The 19,247-nt window shown below is 39.5% G+C and overlaps 1 protein-coding gene across 2 annotated transcripts in view; it reads right to left on the bottom strand.

Moving 5' to 3' along the window:
• Nucleotides 1-13,997: 13,997 nt before the first annotated feature.
• The window catches only part of LOC6586488 (BAI1-associated protein 3), a 71,419-nt gene continuing 66,169 nt past the window's right edge, over nt 13,998-19,247 (bottom strand). For both annotated transcript variants that reach the window (XM_002012066.4, XM_044009594.1), the window contains one exon: nt 13,998-14,051. The gene's annotated coding sequence lies outside the window, so the exon portion shown is untranslated. The remainder of the gene's footprint in view (nt 14,052-19,247) is intronic.

The following is a 19,247-nucleotide window of genomic DNA, read 5'->3' as shown; positions in this document are numbered from 1 at the left end:
GGCGATTAGGCCAATTAAAGGGTGTCGTCGTTGCAGTTGATAGGCTGTGGCCAGATCTTCCACTGGCTGCAGCTGAGCTGTGTGCCGGGCCGGTCTAGTTGCCCAGCCCACTTATTACATTAACTGAAGTGAAGTTGCGATCTCTCTGGGTTTTTGTTGCAGTGTATTTTGATTTTTGCCTGGCGGTGAATCGCGATACAATTGTCAGTTGGGGGTTTGGTCTGGGCTCTAGGCCAGGCAAGAGTTTCAAGTTCGTTGCTGGGATTTTTAGTGTCTAGGGAGTGCACGCACACACACACACACACACACGCACTAGAGACAGCTGGTTGGGACATTTATGGTGTGGGCGTCGCCTTCATTGTCAAATGAAAAATCGAACTGCGGCCCTTGGCTGGCCGTGAGTGTGTGGTCCATGGGCAACTTCATGATGAGCCCATGCCACATCATCATCATGATGTTGGGGAACTCGAAACTAGCTCCAGCCGTGTCCATTTCTATCACTTGTCGGGCATCAAAAGCCTTTTTGCCAACTCCCATGCGTGGCATTCGGGCATTTCTTGATTTGTTTATGCGGTTCGCCTCTCTCTTTCCCTCTCCCTCTCCCTCTGCCTCACCCACTGTCTCTCTCCCTCCCTGCCCTGGGTATATTTTTCTTATTTTACGTTTGGTGTTTTGTTAGGTTAGCCTTGGAGCGCTGTTCCTCCAATGTAAATATAAATGGAATGCCATTAAAATGTGTTTGCTCTCATATTTACCTTGGCGCCGCCGCATAAAGCCCTGGCATGTGTTATAACCTTTAACGCTGCATAAACAGCATAAATAAGCCGTAAAGCATGCGGGAAGGAGTCCATGTACAATATACATATATGTGCATTTGCATCTGCCCAGGTAATGCTGCTCGGCTTATGGCTCGTAAAAATATTATTGAGAAAGAAACAAACGGCATTGGCATTCGGCCAGTTACTACATGATTTACACATTTGCCGCCTTCTCTGATGGATTTCACAACTTTCGCTCTCGAAACGGCACTTGCGCTTCCGGCCACGGCAACAGTGCGGGCCAACAATGGGTTAAAGCCAAAAGAAACGGCGGAAGTCGTTACGAAAAGCCAAACGAAACGAAACGAAATCTAGTTGAAACGGATTGTTAATTTGTTTGCCATTTGCATTCTGTGCCTGAACTGTCTGTCTGTGTGTGTAAGTGTGTGTGTGTGTGTGTGTGTGTGTGTCTAAGGTGAGAAGAGCTTGCTTGGAATGGCCACAAGAATGCTTTGCACAGCTCGCGTCCAGTTTTGTGGTCAAGTGTCATAAAAGGTTGACCGCGCTGGCAGTTTAGAAAGTTGTACGCCCCTCGCCCAGCCACGCCCCATGGCGAGCAATTTACGGGGCGGCCCAGTTAACCCACGGAAACTGGTGCAAGGCATTCACTCCAGCCAGAACTGGAGCCACGCGGATCGGCACTCGCCAAGCGCCACTTTCCGATCGACAATCGCCTTTCACATGCCAACACGAAACTTGGCCAAAATGCAAAAGGCCCAACACTGCAGTTGACCCAAAAAGCAAAAAAAAAAAAAGCATTAAAAAACCAACAAAAATTGCACTCAATAATTATGAATGGCTCCTATAATAATTTCATTAATCTTGATGAAGTTCTGGGCACAGTTTAAATTGCAATTCAATTTAAATTCCTTTGCTTTATAAATGTTTTATGGGATTTTCAAAATTATATATCATTAATATTTCGATTATTATCATAGAAACAAACGGAATGAAACAGCAGCATTAACTGAGGCCAGAGACACCAGCAAAAATATCTTGTTAATGCTCTACATTGAGCCCGCCAGAGATAATGAAATAAAACTACTCAGATTTACATTATAAAAGAGAAGAAATATAAGTATACAAAATAGAAATGAAACATGACGATGAAAGTTAATGAATTCCAACAGTAATCCAATTTGAATTGAATTGGAATTCGAGTTCCGAAACTTGGGGTTTGTAAACTAGAAACTGGATTTTGGCCAATAAATTTTCATTAGCGAACAAAGCCTACTAAATGCATTTCTCTAATGACTCTTCCATGGGCGGGCAAAAAGTTTGATGCAATCCAAATAGTTGGGCGAGGGCAAGGCCTAATCTCTGACGTCAACTTGTGGCCCATTAAGACGGCGACAATCTGAGAGTATAAAATCGTCGCTTAAGTAGCGCGTTAATCGCTTTTAATTGCTAAATTACGCGCTGCCAATCGAGCTGCAGGCCCAAGTTCCAAGTTCCAAGTCCCATGTCCAGAGACGCGGCATAGATCGAGCTACCCTCGGCCAGCTGCCCGCTCTTAGTCTTAGCCAAGTACATTGTGTTTGGCGACGCTTAACACGCAGCTTGGAGCTTGGAGCAGCAGGCAGAGTCTAGCGGGAGTGGAGTGGAGTCGAGGCGAGGCGAGGCGAGCCGAGTCTGGATTGGCTTGGCCAACACTAATGCGTGTAATTAGCCGCAAAAAAGCGGCAAGACCACTTAACTGATTTATTAAAACGTTTTTCCATTAAATTTTTAACCCTGCCAGCTATTAAAAACACTCGCATAGCCCAGCGTACGCACACACACACACACACACACACACACACACACACACACACACACACACACACACAGACAACATTCATATTGGGGCAAAGGCGGCCACAGCTTTGAAAAATGAGCAGCGTTTAAAATTGTTCTGAGCATTGCATCGTGGTGCAAACTCTGTGCTCATTGACTGGAAATATTGTACACTAAATTAACCTTGAAATTAATTAGAAATATAAGTTATATTACAATAATGACTAATAAGTCTGTTGTGTAAATTGTAATACTTAAACAGGTTATATGAAACGTTCGGTTAAGAATATATAGAATATAAGTATTAGTAATATTTATAGTAGTATTAGTAGTATTTCTACTACTATTTCGATTACTTTTATATTTCCTACTTTTTTTTACTACTATTTTTCAACTACTAGTACTAGTGCATCAGCTGCTGATACTATTTCTAATCATCCTACTTTTTCTACTACTATTTCTACTACGACTACTTTGTCTACTACTAGTCCTAGTGCATCAGCTGCTGATATCTGATAATACTATTTCTAATCTTCCTACTTTTTCTACTACTATTTCTACTACGACTACTTTGTCTACTACTAGTCCTAGTGCATCAGCTGCTGATATCTGATAATACTATTTCTAATCTTCCTACTTTTTCTACTACTATTTCTACTACGACTACCTTTTCTACTAATAATCCAAGTAAATAAGCTACTATTTCTAATAGAAAATATTATATAGAATTAATTACTACTATCTACTGCTACTATCATTTCTACTATTGTCATTTTTATTACTACTACAAGTTACTTCTACCATTAGTTCTTTAACTTCTACTATTTTATTTACTACTTCTTTTTCATTAATTTGTTCTACTACTTTTAATGGAGGAATCAATGTGATTGTTCTCTCTAGTATTTTATAAGTTTCCATGTTATTTCCTATTTATTTTTATGCAACATTCCCAACGATTTCTGACCACTGTGCTGAAATTTTCGCTCTGGCCAACTGTCCCAGAGCCTTGTCATGAGCTCCATCATGAGGCTTTCAAGCATTCAAATGGGCGGTCAGTTTGCCAAAACATTATGACAACAGCAGCAACAACAACAACAACATTATTTGCAATACAACACTTTCTAGCCATAAATGCTAGCTCACGTCTCTCTCGGCTGTCGCTAATCTATTTGGGCAAGCGAAATGGCTAAAAATAAAAGACGAAAAAACAACAACAAAAACAACAAAAAATGGCTAACGGTAACGGCTACAAAATTAATAAACACCAAGTGCGCCAAAAGCTGCAAAGGGCAATGAAAGTGCGATCTAAGAGATAGAAATATACATATATAAACACACACACACACACACATGCGAGCACACACACATCAATACATATGTTGATGTATTTCCTTTATTAATTTTTGGCGTTTTTCTTTGTGATTGTAAGCCATTAAAATCAATGCTTAGTCGAAAGAAGGAAAGAAGAAGCAGTAGAAGAAGAAGAAGAAGAAGCAGAATTGACCAAACAAAAAGCGAACTACAATTGCCGCTTGTTGTTGTGTGTTTGCTGTGGTTGTTGTTATTGGTTGTTGGCTGTTGTAAGTAAACAATATTAAATCTCAACACTCGTGCAGAGAAAGTTGGCTTTACGAGCAAAAAGCCGCCGTCTGCCTTACCCCCCGGCGCCCTTCCCCGGTTGGGTTACCTTCTCCCTTGACTTATATTTTTTTCGGTATTTATTTTTTTTTTTTTTTTTTGCAAACTCACTTTAAGCTCAGAAGAAATTAAAATGTATAGAGAAGGTGGAGATCGACTAGAGAATACTCTATCATGTGTTGCCTGGCAGTTATATAAAATAGTAGTAGCAGGAAAAAAGTATAACTGAGAGCTGGGGGAATTTATAGATCCCTGGAGCATAGTAGATGGCATATAAAGACTACTATATAGTCAGAGACATGTGCTCTTTGGTAATATTAACAGGGTATATATATTAGGTATACTCCTAAAGCTCATTTATTATTCTTAACGAATTTCATAAAATACTTTCTAGGTAATTTTATTCAATAGTCCAACAGGTCGGCTAATTTCCTTTGGTAGAGTATATGGCATTGCCGCAACAGCAACAACTTGTGGCAGTCAACGGATTTGTTGTCTACTTGGACGCAGTTCTACCTCAACTGTGGCAACTGGCCAAAATGAAGCCGTTGACAGCGGTCGCAGCTGTTGTGTGCGCGCACAGATGCAGATAAACGTACTACAAGATACAAACACACACACACACACATACAAGTACACATCACACATGCACACACATATCTAGTCAGGCTTTCAGGTTTTTATTTGGGCTGTGGGGTAAAGGGCGCCTCACGTTTGCCACATTAATTTCAATTCGACCAAAAACTGTAAGCCGACTGTGGCTAAAAACATCAAAGACTTGGCCAGCTCTTTAAGACCCTTGACTAGACCAAGCAACTGCCCCGACAACAATTGGCCGTACCAAAATTGAGTTGCAAAGCAATAGAGCCCATTGGATGCGGGCATGAATTGTACAACAAGAGCAAGTGGAATCAAGAGGCGAGACCCCAACTAAATTAAGCCTAAGCCAGCATGAGTTGGGCTAACTCTACGGATTTGCTCAACTTAAGCGAATTTGCATTAAATGAATCATGAATAATCATAGATTACATATGTATTCGTATGAATACATCTCTAGCAGAACAATTCAACAAATAGAATAGCAATGGAAAAATACAAAATAATAAAATAATAATAACTGAAGTTATTTCAAATTGAGATTAAAGAGAGCTTACGAAATGGGAGATTGTATAAAGTAAAGAGATTTCATTCATAAATTTAAATTGCTTGTACGCTTTAAACTTATTGAAATTTTCAATTTTCAACTTGTATCGCCCGACATGTATATATGTATCATAACATTCAAAATTAAGATAAAGGTTCAATCAACTTTGCTCTGTTCGTCTGCCCGTCTGCCTATTCGTTATTCTGTATTTCTCTTCTTCTTTTACTTGTCCTTCCCTCTGGGTCTTCACCTGTCCTTCCGTCTATTTTTCAGTCTGCCTTTCCCTCAGGCCTTCTGTCTATTCTTTCCGTCTTGGTCTTCACCTCTCTATCCGTCTGTTCTTCAGTCTGCCTTTCTCTCCGTTTCTTTCCGTCTATCCTTCAATTTGCCCGTAATTTCATATGCCGCATTTGGTTATCCTTCCGTCTACCCTTTAGTCTCTTCGCCAGTCTGTTGTTTTTTTTTTGTCCTTCCGTCTGTCGATCCGTCTATTCCCCCACCTGTCCGATGCACAGACAGGCCTCCGTCTATCCTTTAGTCTGCTCCTCTGTCTGTTTACTTTGTATATGAATGAAAACATTGATTATAGAATCTATTATTATTGCAATCAACATATAAGTGAGAAGGTGAGGTAGACATATGTATCCATAGTTTCCTTTAAAGAGAATGCTCATAAATCTTAAGAACTTTAAGAAAATCATAAGATCTCGCTAGACTCGCTTCATATCATTGGAATGTAAAAGAATTTCCATTTGGCTGAGGCTCTCGAATTCATGCCCGGCAATTACAATTGCCAGAACTCTCCGATAGGAGATCTCTTTTCGAGTGTTTCACTTACAGGTGCACCTCAGCCAGTCTAACGGTAATTGTTAGCAAACGGTTTTAAGTACTCGCACCGCACGGTCTAAATGGCAGCCGGCAGAGCCAAAAACAAAGCGCATTACACAAATATGGCAGAGGCGAGGGGGCGTGGCGGGGCGCTGCACGTAAACCTGCTCACAGTGGAAGCCCAAGCTTATTTATGGCCAGCCGCTGCTTGTGTGGCAAGCGGTGTGGGCGGCAAAGTGTGTAAGTGTGGGTGGCTGGCAGTCAACGAGGAGATGTGGAAGGAGGAAGAGGAGGAGGAGGAGTGGGGGAGTTTAGTTTGTTCTTGTGGCAAGACCGTTATAACTTTTGTTTTTTCGACTGTGAATAACTCAGGTATGAACAAGTGCTGCTACAACAATTGTGCAGGTAGGCTGCAAGTGACATACATGTGTGCGTGTGCGTGTGTGTGTGTGTGTGTGCGTGTGTGTGTGGGCTTATCTGTAAGACGTGAAACAGAATGCTTTAGTCTGTTGGCTCGATGAAATCGCATTTCCATTGCTCGTTCGACTGCAGCTGAAGGCAAATGTGAATATTTTTGGCATTTATATGCTCGTCCGTCTGTACAGTGAATGCTCCCTGGAGTGAAAGATTTCGCCAGCAGAAAGTTTATTTGTTCACGCAGTGCACAAAACAAAGAGTCAAGAATAAAACCGAGTGAACAAGTTAGAGACCCTCAAAAAGCAAACATTCAGTAGAGTTTTCAGTTTATTTAGACTAACACATGTATCTATAAGATACAATGTGTGCATGTGTGTGTGTGTGTGTGTGTGTGTGTGTGTGTGTCTATCTATGGCTCTGGCTGCATGCAATAAAGTATTTTAATTGCAAACTATAACGGCACATTGACAATGCCGACAGTTTGATATTTTATTATTTTTTTTGTTGGCCAGCATTTTGCACTTGATGCCAGCAAAAGGAAAAAATAGTTAAAAATCAACTGGAGGCCAATGCGCGAGCCTGAGAGATATGCAAACTCATGCTGGCAGCCAGCCAGGCAGTCGACCAGGCAGTCGACCGACCGGCCGACCGGCCGGCTTGGCCAATTCCAATTTGCGAAAGTTTCCCACGCTCGCTTGACGGCGGCTCTGCAGCTGCCGCTGCTCGACCAGAATGCTGCTGCCCAATTGATAGCCGTTTGCTGCCTGCGAATATTCTAATCCGGCTCGAATGCCGATTAATTAATATAACCACGTTGCAAACGGTTTCAAGTGAAGCTAAGCACGCTCTGGCTGCGGCATGTGTTGGCGTTTAATTTATTAAATCTCATTCGACATGCTGTACATTCGTAATTACATCACATATGTACATCACATGTGTGCACTGAGCCAGTCTATGAATAATTTGTGTGAGTAGATCTGAATAGATAAACTGTGCATGGATATATAAGTACATCATATATGAGACATGAGTGAAGAGTATCGTGTATATACATAAGGCATGTTACATCGTATATACATCGGTATGTGTGCATGTATAGGATGTAAGGGCATTACATTTTCTCTATGATTACTGGAAAGGAAGCAGCATAGCAAGGATAGATAGATGTAGATAGAATAGATGAATTGATAACTGGATGTATGTAAGGATAGATGTATTGATGGATAAATGAAGGCATGTATGTATATGTAAATAGATGGTTAGCATGTACGTATTATTGATGGTTGTATGGATGGAATAATGTATAGATGAATGTAAGAGGGGAAGTATGGACATATGTATGTATGTATGGATGTAATAATGCCTGTCTGAATGGATGCATACATAGAGGTATGTATAGCAGTGAGGATGTATGCTTGGATATATGGATGGATAGATTTACAGATTGCTGTATGGTGGAGTGTGTAGGCAGATGTATGTATGTATGCATACACATATACATACTCCTATTAATATATAAGCACCATGTAAACACCCTTCTTATACGTAAATATAAATACTCCTTCATATATGTATAAACTACATACACATAAATTTACTCTCCTTAATATATATGTATGTATACCATTTATAGTATCATTCATTCTCCATAAACCAAAATTAATTATAGGGTATATGCCAATCGAGCGTATTTACTTTTGGCCAGCTTCAAGGTCTTCTGGCGGCGATTTATGGAAAGGGTGTTGCCATTTCTGATTGTTGTAGTAATTATTGTATAATATTTGTTATTTTGCTCAACTCACACACACACATACACATCAGTTTACACATTCACACACACACACACACACACAGACAGACAGAGAGGTGTGTATAATTTGCCAGCTGTAGATGGCAATGTGTTGAGAGCGCTTCAGCTATGGATTTGTGGGCGTAGATTTGGAGTTGTCTTAATGTCAAGTGTGGATCGTCGGGTCCAAGTTGTCAGGTTGTGCAAGGCATTCCAAACAAGTTTCATCTGCCGCAATTACATCACAATTTCAGCGAGGGGCGAGTCCGAGACGAGAGCCCCACTCGAGAGGGCATTGAATTGGGAGTGTGAGCTATTCAGAAACTATATGACAGACTTGCCAGAGTATATGCATATGTGTGTGTGTGTGTGTGTGTGTACTTATGTACTTTTGTATGTCTGCCATTGTTTACTCCAATTGAGACGCAAAAAGTTTGTATTTGCCAAAGTCATGAGATTTTTGTGTTTTTCAGCGCTAACATATGGCATTATAATGAAGTCACGAAATGGACAATGCATGCCAGGAATTATCATGGTGATATACATGAAGTGTGTATGTATCAAGAGTAGAACTAACCATTGATATATGTATACATAAATACATACATATGTATACATACATACATATGTACATGTAGTTCAGTTGACATTCGCTTTGCTAGGGTATACGACCAACGACACCCGGAAATGTTTTGTTATAGTTTTATTGTCTCTCTCTCTCTCTTAACTTTTTGATTGCTTGTGAATTAATTTGATTCCGGTCTTTGTTCATTATAAGCACAAAAATCATAAAAATAGCCAAGAGTAAAAAGTTATGAACATGGAAAAGAAATAATCAGCTGGGAATTCATATACATAAATACCCATGTATAAATGTATTATATGAAATAAGGCTTAAAGAGAATCCTACATATACGTTTATATGCATACATCGATATATACATATCTCTACATATCATCCATCCATACATTCAAACATCTATTCATATATTCAAGTAACTATCCATTCGTATGTTCATCTATACATGCATATTCATATATTTGAATATATAGTCTCTAGTGGAATGTACAGATCTATGCATCCACATGCATACACATATATATAAATATATATATCTGGTTGATCAATATTCCATACTTGTCGCATGTGCTGGCATTTGATTTGAGGCATTTCAGATGCAACGTTTTTATGTAACTTTGCTTTTCAATGACACGCGATATTAATTGCGTGATGAAATCATCGGCATCAGCATCACAATCTGTGCATTTCAGTTGGCCAAGTCAGAGAGCAGCGCTCAAATGTCAAATGAAAATTTATAAATATAATTATATTTGAGTTTGTGGTTAGACGAGCGCTACTTGACAGGTAGCTAATCGATAAATAGTAATATCGATAATTAATTAACCAATTAGCTGATTATTTTTACAGCTATACATGAACTACTTTATTTTGTAAGACACTTGCTCGAACCTATCGGTAAATATTTATAACTATAGCTATGCATATCCATATATATATAATATATTGCTCATATACTACTCGACTTTACAATGCATTATGATGATAGATTCATATAAAATATATTGTTTGTCGATAATTATCGATTATATTTATCGTTCTTCCATTGTCACATGAGCTAATGTTGTTAGGCAATCACTTTATTAGCTTCATTCGTCTCTCTTTTATGGCTTGCTTCGCCATGCAGTTGACGAACGCTCAAAGTGTTGATTACTCAAGCTGATGCGTATATATCTATATATTATACATGTATATATATAAATCCATACATTTCTCTGCAAACTCGATTGAATGGCGATTAGCGCTGATTGATTTACGAGTTTTTATTTGTTATTTTGAAGCTTGCGCATTTGCATTAAAGCGAAGAAAAAAAAAAAAGACAAACTTCAACGTTTGATGTTCGTGTCAGGCTGATGATAATGCGCATACGCAGCGTTGTCCGCTTGCAACAGTATCTGTTGCAAACCTGTCTTAAATAGCCCCAACAACAACAGCAACAACAGCAACTACATGCCGCACTATTGCGTAACTTTCCCTGTCAATTGTTGTTGCCTCGTTGTAGCTGAAGTTGATGCTGAATTGTCGCAAAACATTGCATGCACATACGTAACGGAATACACGACCTAATGCATACACTGTCAAACACAAATTTGCAGCTCTTTTGCACTAATTGACGCTGCGTCCACTTACCATCGCGACTTGACCCCAAAAGATAAATATATATACTATAATACATATAAATCTAAAAGCCAAAAAATTATTGTGTACTATCAAAACATTGTCATCAGCGGAATGAAATAGTTTTGTGCCGTTGGCGTTGGTTTTAAATTTCAAGTTGCTGACATACCCTGTAAATATTACAGATGGGAGAATGGATATGATGAATCCATATGCTAAACTTCTATAAAAAGTTCTCTTTGAAGCGGATCAATAAAAGTGAAACAGAAGTCAAATTCGCTTCACAGTTTTATTTGATAAGTTTTGATCGATAACTTTCGCTCAAGAAATATCGAACTAAAATAACTGAATTTATCATAAGTCAACGGCCAGTCGAATCGAGAGTATCTTTAGGCAAATCCATATTTATTCTTTTCTCCTTGGTTTTATTGTCTGCTATTGGTTTGGGCAATGGTGAATTGGGGGCACGGTGAACGGGGCATGAGGCATGGCGTGCGCCAAGCATCGCTGACTGTTTTTTTATTTTTTTATCATCAACATCGCCAGCGGCCCTTCTTGTGCGCTGCGACTACTCCGAAAAAAAAATTCGAGGGGCAACAATAACAATAACAACAACAGCAGCGAATAAAGAGAAGCTAAATCCAGTTCTCTGTTATGCACAGTGGGTCTGACCGGGTCTGGGAAGTGAAAAGCTAACTGTCTGAGAGCAGGCGACAAACCACAAGACAACAATAACGACAACCTCTCGAAATGTATGTAGATTCCGTAATGCGTCTATTGTCTTACAGATGAGAGGCTAGATTATGATAATAACTTGAGTAAGAGCTCGTATATTTGAGTTTTTTGGTGCAGCTTTATGGATGTTACGTCTATGGTTTTATTATAAATAGATTTGTCACATGACTTTTTATGGTTCATGATTTCGATTTACAGCTGCATTTGAAACTAAAGAGTTTCCCCAGATGAAAGGACAAGATATCTTTAAGATATGTAGATAGTCGTTTATGACAAATCGAAAAGAAGTTTTAGCTATCACAGCTATAGAGCTGGAGACCATTGTTGATTCCTTCCTTTTGAGATATGTTAGAAAAGAAGCTATATCTATAACAGTCAATTTAAAAAAGCGGCAGCTCCACAGATAGACCTCTAACTGATATGTTCGACCCCTTGTAGTTTGTCAAATCTGAAAAGAGTCATCTTTGTCGTTCAGTCAGTCGCTCGACTACAACATTCTTCGGGGTGTGGCAAATGTGGCAAAAAAGTTCCACAGCTAACAAGTCTCAGACTCTCTCTTGAAATATACCCATGATATAGTCGCAGCCTTTGTCAAGTCTGAAAAAGGGTGATCGCTGAATAGATTTAATTGTTCATCAACACAACATTCTTACTTCCTTAGCTAAGATACAATCGAATTGTCTTATAGAGAAAAAAGCCAAGTTTCTCTTTCCAGATTAGCCAATCTTTCGTATAAGCGCATTGCGAGCTGCGCTCGGCCAATTAATTTCCTCGTCTGCATTGATTTGGCAATGGTATTTGCTGCGTTTCGATAATTATCAATAAGCAAATGGCTGGGACCAGCTATGAAAATGGCCAGAGCGACCCATGCAATTGGCCAAATGCGTTGGCCAACTAATCAACATTTTCCTGCACTCGGGCTTTAATTTGGCGCTGCTTGGATTTCCGCTGCGCTGACAAATCGTTGCCGAATGACATAAGCAAACGAGAAACGAGTAGAGAGAGAGAGAGAGAGAGAGGAGAGAGAACAGACTGAACTGGAAGAAAAAAATCTGAATCATGCTCATAAAAGGCAACAGCTCTGGCTCTGTCTCTGGCTGCGTCTTTGACTTTTCACGGTCAACCAAATGCGAGAATTCAGTCTCAGTCTTCGTCTGAGTCTCAGTTTCAGTTTCACTTTTTTGTTGTTAACTATATATATAATATACATATATATATTTTTTTTCGGCACCCACGCCGTAAACTTTTGCAGTTCAGAGTTCAAGAGCTGCGGAAACAAACAGCTGCATCATGACCTTATGCCATGAAGTGTTTAGCTTAGAGAGCGTTTATCTTGGAGATGTATGAAATCCAAGCACGTGACCTTCTAGCTCAAAGTTGAAGATTTATAGGCTGTGTTTCTTTATGGAGAGTGAGTTTTTATGGGGCGCCATACGCTGAGATAGTCCGACACACAGCCAAATTGTGTTTTTTTTCTACGTGCTCTAATGTGTTATGTCAGAGACAGAAGTCACATCATAAATATATCAAAGTTTACGCCATGATCTTCTAGTTTGAGAGTGAAGGCCTATTTAGCTGGGAATACGTATATCTTACAGAGTGTGTCTAATAGATCTCTTTATGATTATTGTGTATCTGACAGCTGCATCTCAGTCAAAATATGCTGCCTACTGAGCTGATAGATAAACGCATGATCTCTGAATGATTATGAACTATGAAAGATTATGATCTCCAAAGCTTTTTAGAGAGTGAATGTTATATGTATCTCATTTACCTTGTTATACCTGTATCTCTTATTGTATTACTGATGGAGATACCAAATGAATATAAGTCTAGAATATTATTCATCTAATATAATTCCATCTATTCAAGCTCAGTTAAGTTTATTAAGTCGAGTTTATTTCAATTCTTTCTTTATTTACTTCAGTTTTACACAGGGATAATACAAACCTGATAGATTTGTATCTAAAAGATGTATAATTTTATATTATTATGTAGCTGATATCCGACATAAACTCAATTAAATGTATCTATGTTAAAATCTCATTCAAACTAACTTAGCTCATCTATCTCATTCTCAACTTGAGTTAGTTCAGCTAGATAATATTTGAAATTCAATGCTATAGGCCTAAAACTATCTTACAGATAGTTTGCATATACATATGCATATGCATATCTATAAGAACGTGTAGTTTGATTATAGATCAACTATTGTTAATCTTAACTTTTCCAGTTTCTATCCCATAAAGCGCACACGCATTATATAGACATATACATACATACATATACATATATAGATATTTTTAGCTCCTATTGACACTTGCACTTCATTTAAAGCGAAATAAAATTAATGGCAATAAACACGCAAATGTGTGAGGCGTGTGTGGACGCCTTAAGTGTGTGTGCTTCTACATGTGTGTGTTGTTGTTGTTGTTGTTTTGCATGCATAAATGCATACCAATGCACGATTGTGGGTTTAAATAAAAAACACAAAAAAAAAAAAACTGGCTTACCTTCTCTGCTCATTGTTGTACAGTCAAGTGTTGTTGTTGTTGTTGTTATTGCTGCTATTGTTTCGCTTATTTATTGTTAACGCTTTGCCAGCGACAACGACAGGTTGTTAGTGTTTCGTTGCTGTTGTTGTTGTTGTTGTTGTTGTTTTTATAGCGCTGTTGCACACATTTCATTGCACTGTCACTTCACTGGCGTCTGTTGTACAGAAAAATAAACAAATTTATAGTTATAGATACATAAATAGCAATATGTGTGTGCTAGTGTGTGTGTGTGTATCTATAGCTATGCCGTATAGCAGTGGCTTTATGCCTGGCTTATTCCATTCATTCTCATTCATTTATCCAAGCGGCATTGACTTGGCCGCAAACTGTGTAAAACGTTTACGAAAATGCATTTTCACCAGGCTCTTTGCAGTGGAGTTTTTCACCTCTTTTCATGGCATTTTCTATGCTCTATAAAGATCTTGTTATAGCTTCACTTTACTTCAGTTGTTTATGCCATCTCTTAGCACATAATTCAGCCAAGCTCTGGTTTCTGGCCAACTGCTTTTCCAGCTCTGTTCCCTGGCTTAGCGCGGAGTTGAATTGAAATCGAATAACTGTAGCCAAGAATTTAGGTTTATATGCTTAACGGTTAGTTCTAGGCATTAAATAACAATTAGTCAGTCAATCAAGCAACACACACACACACGTATATAGATAAACATCTCTATCTATAACTGAATTTCTATATAGGCAAATGTATCAATGACGTCTTGATTTATGCAAAAATTGTTGTGTAGGTCTGTCTGTGTGTGTGTGTGTGTGGATGGTTTACTGGTTCTGGCCAAAACGACAGCCAACACACACACACAGTCACTCACACACATGCATATGTGTGATATAATCGTTTGGCATGAATGAAAGGCGTTGCAGATTTTCACACAACATTAAGAGAGAGAGACAGAGAGTGTGTGAGAGAGGGAGAGGGAGGCAGCGGCAGAGGCACTTTTAGCCAGCCCACAATGGACTAAGAGAGCCAAGCCAAATCGGCCATAATCTTGGCTTAAGCTAATAATAGCAGCAGGTTTTGTATTTTGTTTTTTTTTTTTTTTTTGGCTTGGCTCAAGCTGAGTTATGCGCCTACACACACACACACACACACACACACACACATAGCCAAAGGGCAGCGCTTGTTAGAAAGACTTTGTTGGGCCTGTAGTACAGTGTACACTATTTAGCACATTTGTGTTTGCTTTTTTTGTTGCTTGCGCTCAGCTGCCAAATTCGTATGACACTCACGTAATGCGCTAAAAATAGTTGAATATACGTATTGCTGCTGCCTGCTCACTTTTTTTTTCGAGTTTATTCGGTTTTTTATTAATTTTTTCTTTTTATTATTTTTATTTTTATGTGAAGCGCGGCTGCGTGGCGACGCGTCGCGGTTTCAGCTCGAACTGATCGGCGCTTGGGCGCAGCGCACCTGCGTTTGGTCTAAACTGGTCTAAAAACTGAGCGCAAAACCTGTTTTGGAGCAGGCGATCAACCCAAAGAGAGAGAGAGAGAGAGAGAGAGAGAGAGAGCGGGCAAGAGTGAGAGAGGCCAGGCCAGTCAAGTATAGAGAGAGAGAGAGAGAGAGCGTGTCGCTGCGTCTGCACTTTGCACTTTTGCTGCCACATTTTTGTTGTCAAACTGCATTTAATAACCGTTAACCGAAATTTCTGCAACACGTGCAACAAAAAAGCCATGCGGCTAGCCGAAGGGGTGGGTTGGGGGAGCTGGAAGGTGGCAGTTTTTCACGCCCTGCCGCAAGCGCCGGAACACAGAGGCCACTTCATTAGACGCTCTGGTTGGCTCGCCCAGCAGCCGCACGTGACTTGCAACGCATGCCACAGTGGGTGGCTATAGCTGGCGGGTGGTAATGGAGGGAGTGGTGAGGGGGCGAGCTGCATTGCTGTGGAAAAACGTTGTCAGCCTTAACGCCTAATTTGCATCGTGGCAAGCGTTGGCTGGGGCCAAAGTCATTACGGAAAGTGCCCGTCGGATGGCATCGATAATGAACACAGACCCTCCATGTGCATGTGTATGTGTGCTCCACTTGCGTGTGTGTGTGTGTGTGGTGCATATTTTTAATATTGGCCACACTTGCTGCTGTTTAATGCAGCATCAGTGACTGCTGCACTAGCTGCTGGCATGCAAATAAAAATTCGCATTCAAATTTATGCGAACAGCTCGCGGGCAGAGCGCTGAAAACCGCAAAAAAAAAGGAAAATAGAGGGAAAGTTAAAGTGTATCAAGCGGGTATGCACGACTAGAAGTTATGGTGGAAGCGAGAGAAAAGAAAAGAAAAGAAAAGATGATAGGCAATGGATATGCTGAAAGCAGAAGACTCCTGAAGACTAGATATGCTAGTTGGGCCTAGAGAATGTGGACTATCATATCGAACTTGATTCTAGTAAAGACATCGATGGGATTTGTAGATGTCTGTTTTTATAGGTTGACAAAATAGGAACTCTCTCAAATACTGAATGAGATATTCCATTGCTATTCTTTGAAGCCATATGTATCTATGCTACTTTATAAAGATTTTCATATCATTTCCATTACTAACTCAGCTACTATTCAGGACTTTCCTCAATATTTCTTTATCAAATGACAAATCTTACTATGTAATTTATCTCAACAACTACATGTTATCGATAAGTTAATCGACTGCTCAAATATACCTATCGAAAGTAGTAGGACAACGAGATGGCTAGATATATGTATTAGCTATTCATATTCATCGCAGCATATATATAATATACATATCATTTCAAAGTTACTCTAATTGACACAGAACAAATATGCCCGTCCTCCAAAGGGCATGTTCAAGGGGCATAAAATAAACTGAGTAATAGCGGAAGACGAACAACAAGCAAGACAGTTTGCGGTTAAAATAATATCGCGTACTTTATAGTTCCGGCTGCACTGGCTTAAATAAACACTGAAAGCGACTAAACGCAGGGCATATTGCAGTCGAGTCTAACAGATCAAGCCCTGAGCTGTTCACAGTGAGCGTTGGAGGGAATGGAAACTTATGAAGAAAGTCTTTAAAAGATTTCCAAACTGTAAGTCAGAATAAAATGTGAATGAATATGACAAGCTGCAACATGTATACCCTTTAATAGATTGTGGACATGTTGAATACTTATTCCACTCTGCTTGTAACATTCTGATTTGAAGTCTTACTTTCATCTTGGAGCTTTGTTCTGCTTCATTGCTTTCAGTGTGCCTCGCTCCCTCTCCCCCTCTCTTTCTTTTTCTCTCTCTCTCACTCCTCTTCACACCTTCACACTGAATTTAAATGCAGCCCAAAAAATATATGTATGTGCATTGCTGTAGCTTAAATTGAAATTGAAATTTGTGGCTTAGGCAAAAAGTTGTCGCGCCTTTCGAGCCACAAAACTTGTCAATGCCACAATTTGCCGTGGGCTGACACATGCGTGTGTGTGTGTGTGCGTAGGCTATTGCCACTGTCACGGCGACAGCTTCATAATTGTTAAGGAGCTCCAGTCGCAACTTCGCAGAGCGCCGGGCCCAAGACATTTGTGTGTGGCATGCCCCCAAGTGGCAAGCACTTGTACTTGTATTTGTCAGGTCAGAATATAGTGAACTTTTCTTTGTTTATGTGTTGTGGGTGTGTCTATGTGTGTGTGAGTGAGTGTGTGTGCGTGAGTGTTGGTGTGCGTTTACTTTTTATTCACATTTTCGCATTGTTGGCAGTCGTAAAAACTTTGTCGCTGTTGCTGCTGCTGCTGTTGCTGTTGCTGCTCCTGCTGTTGCTGTTGCTGCTCCTGCTGTCATAAAAGTTGCATAAAACTGCACAGATTTTTCTTGAACAATGTGCAGCACACACTGTGTGTGTGTGTGTGTGTGTGTGTGTGGGTGTATGTACTTGCAGCCTTAAGACGGGACTGCACATTAAGTTTTTAGCTTTGATGACACGCCAAATGGCAAATCATTTGCACGTCAAGCGTAGGCGCCAACGAGCGAGAAACACAAAGAGAAACAGAGAGGAAGCGAGTGGGTAAGGGAGAGTGGAGAGTGGAGGGAGTGAGTGTATCGACCTCGACATGGACTTGGCATGTGTCGTGGCCTGGATTTAATTTAGATAAAAGCTTTGCAGCCATCCACCCCGACCACACGCATATTGCACTGAAATCAATTCCATAAACACTTGCCGCAACCTTTGCCAGCGACGACAATTTATTTTCATGAACCCACGCACGCACACACACACACGCACACCATATCTACCTAACGGTGTAAACCCATTGATGATATGAGAACAGCAAGTGGATTAGACTATTACGCCGTATCAGGCTAATAGCTTTGCCGTGCAGCCAGATTTTTAAAGAACCACCTCTTGAAGACCGCAAAGCGGCTTAAAATTGAAATTTTCTTTGAGATGCATTTGCAAATTTTTTTACTGATAAATGTGGAATTTTATAAAAGGAGATGAAAGAAAACAAACATTGAAAGAGAAGGAATATGAGTAAGAAATGAGTGAATTGAAAGAGAAAGAATATAGGAAGAACTGATGGAATTGAAAGAGAGGGAATATGAGTAAGAATGGTTTGAATTAGAAGAGAAGGAACTGATTAAATTGAAATATTCTTTCTGAAAGAATACAAACATTGAAAGAGAAGAGAAAGAGAGAAAGAGTATAGGAAGAAATGATTGAATTGAAAGAGAAGGAATATAAGAAAGAACTGGTTGAATTAAAACATAAGAAATTACCACTAAATCGTGAGCAGAACTAATGTCAATTCACTTAGTAAGGATGCAACAAAGAAATCAGTTTGAATCGTGCACTGAAGCCGTCCCAAGTCAAATCTCTGCAGCACCGACGATAGCCCTGAAGGTAAACCTAAGTCTCTGATTAAACGGCGAATGGGTTATAAAAACTCTGCCAGCTGACCATGGATTAGGTACATGAAACATAAAGTGAGCCAAGGACAGTTAAGGAAGTAAGCTGGAAACATTTGTTTTCGACGTGAATGGAGAAGTTAACAAAGACCTGTTAGCAGCGTGAACTAAAGCAGCCACAACTTACGAAACCAGCCCAAGTACGAAAAATAACCTCAAACCATTGCTAAAAAGGGTAAGAGGACACAAGCTTAAGCAATGAGCAGAAATAAATGCATGTATAGTATATATACTATAATATTATAATGTATGCATCTGTAGTCAACCACAAAGATTGTTTATGAATCTTACCAACTGTTGTCAAATACTTACCAGAAATTGAATAAAAGTCAATTAAAGTTAACGAATAAATCTAAAAATATTCCGTTGTAAATAAATAATGCTGTTATTTTAAATATTCATTGACATTTATTGATTGAATTTGATAAGTTTTCTCTTCATT

This window comes from Drosophila mojavensis, unplaced genomic scaffold (assembly GCF_018153725.1).
Source record: "Drosophila mojavensis isolate 15081-1352.22 unplaced genomic scaffold, ASM1815372v1 contig_74, whole genome shotgun sequence".
In the NCBI taxonomy this organism is placed as follows: Eukaryota; Metazoa; Arthropoda; class Insecta; order Diptera; family Drosophilidae; genus Drosophila; species Drosophila mojavensis.
The sequence above is the reverse complement of the archived record's forward strand: the minus strand, read 5'-3'. Positions and strand labels throughout refer to the sequence as shown.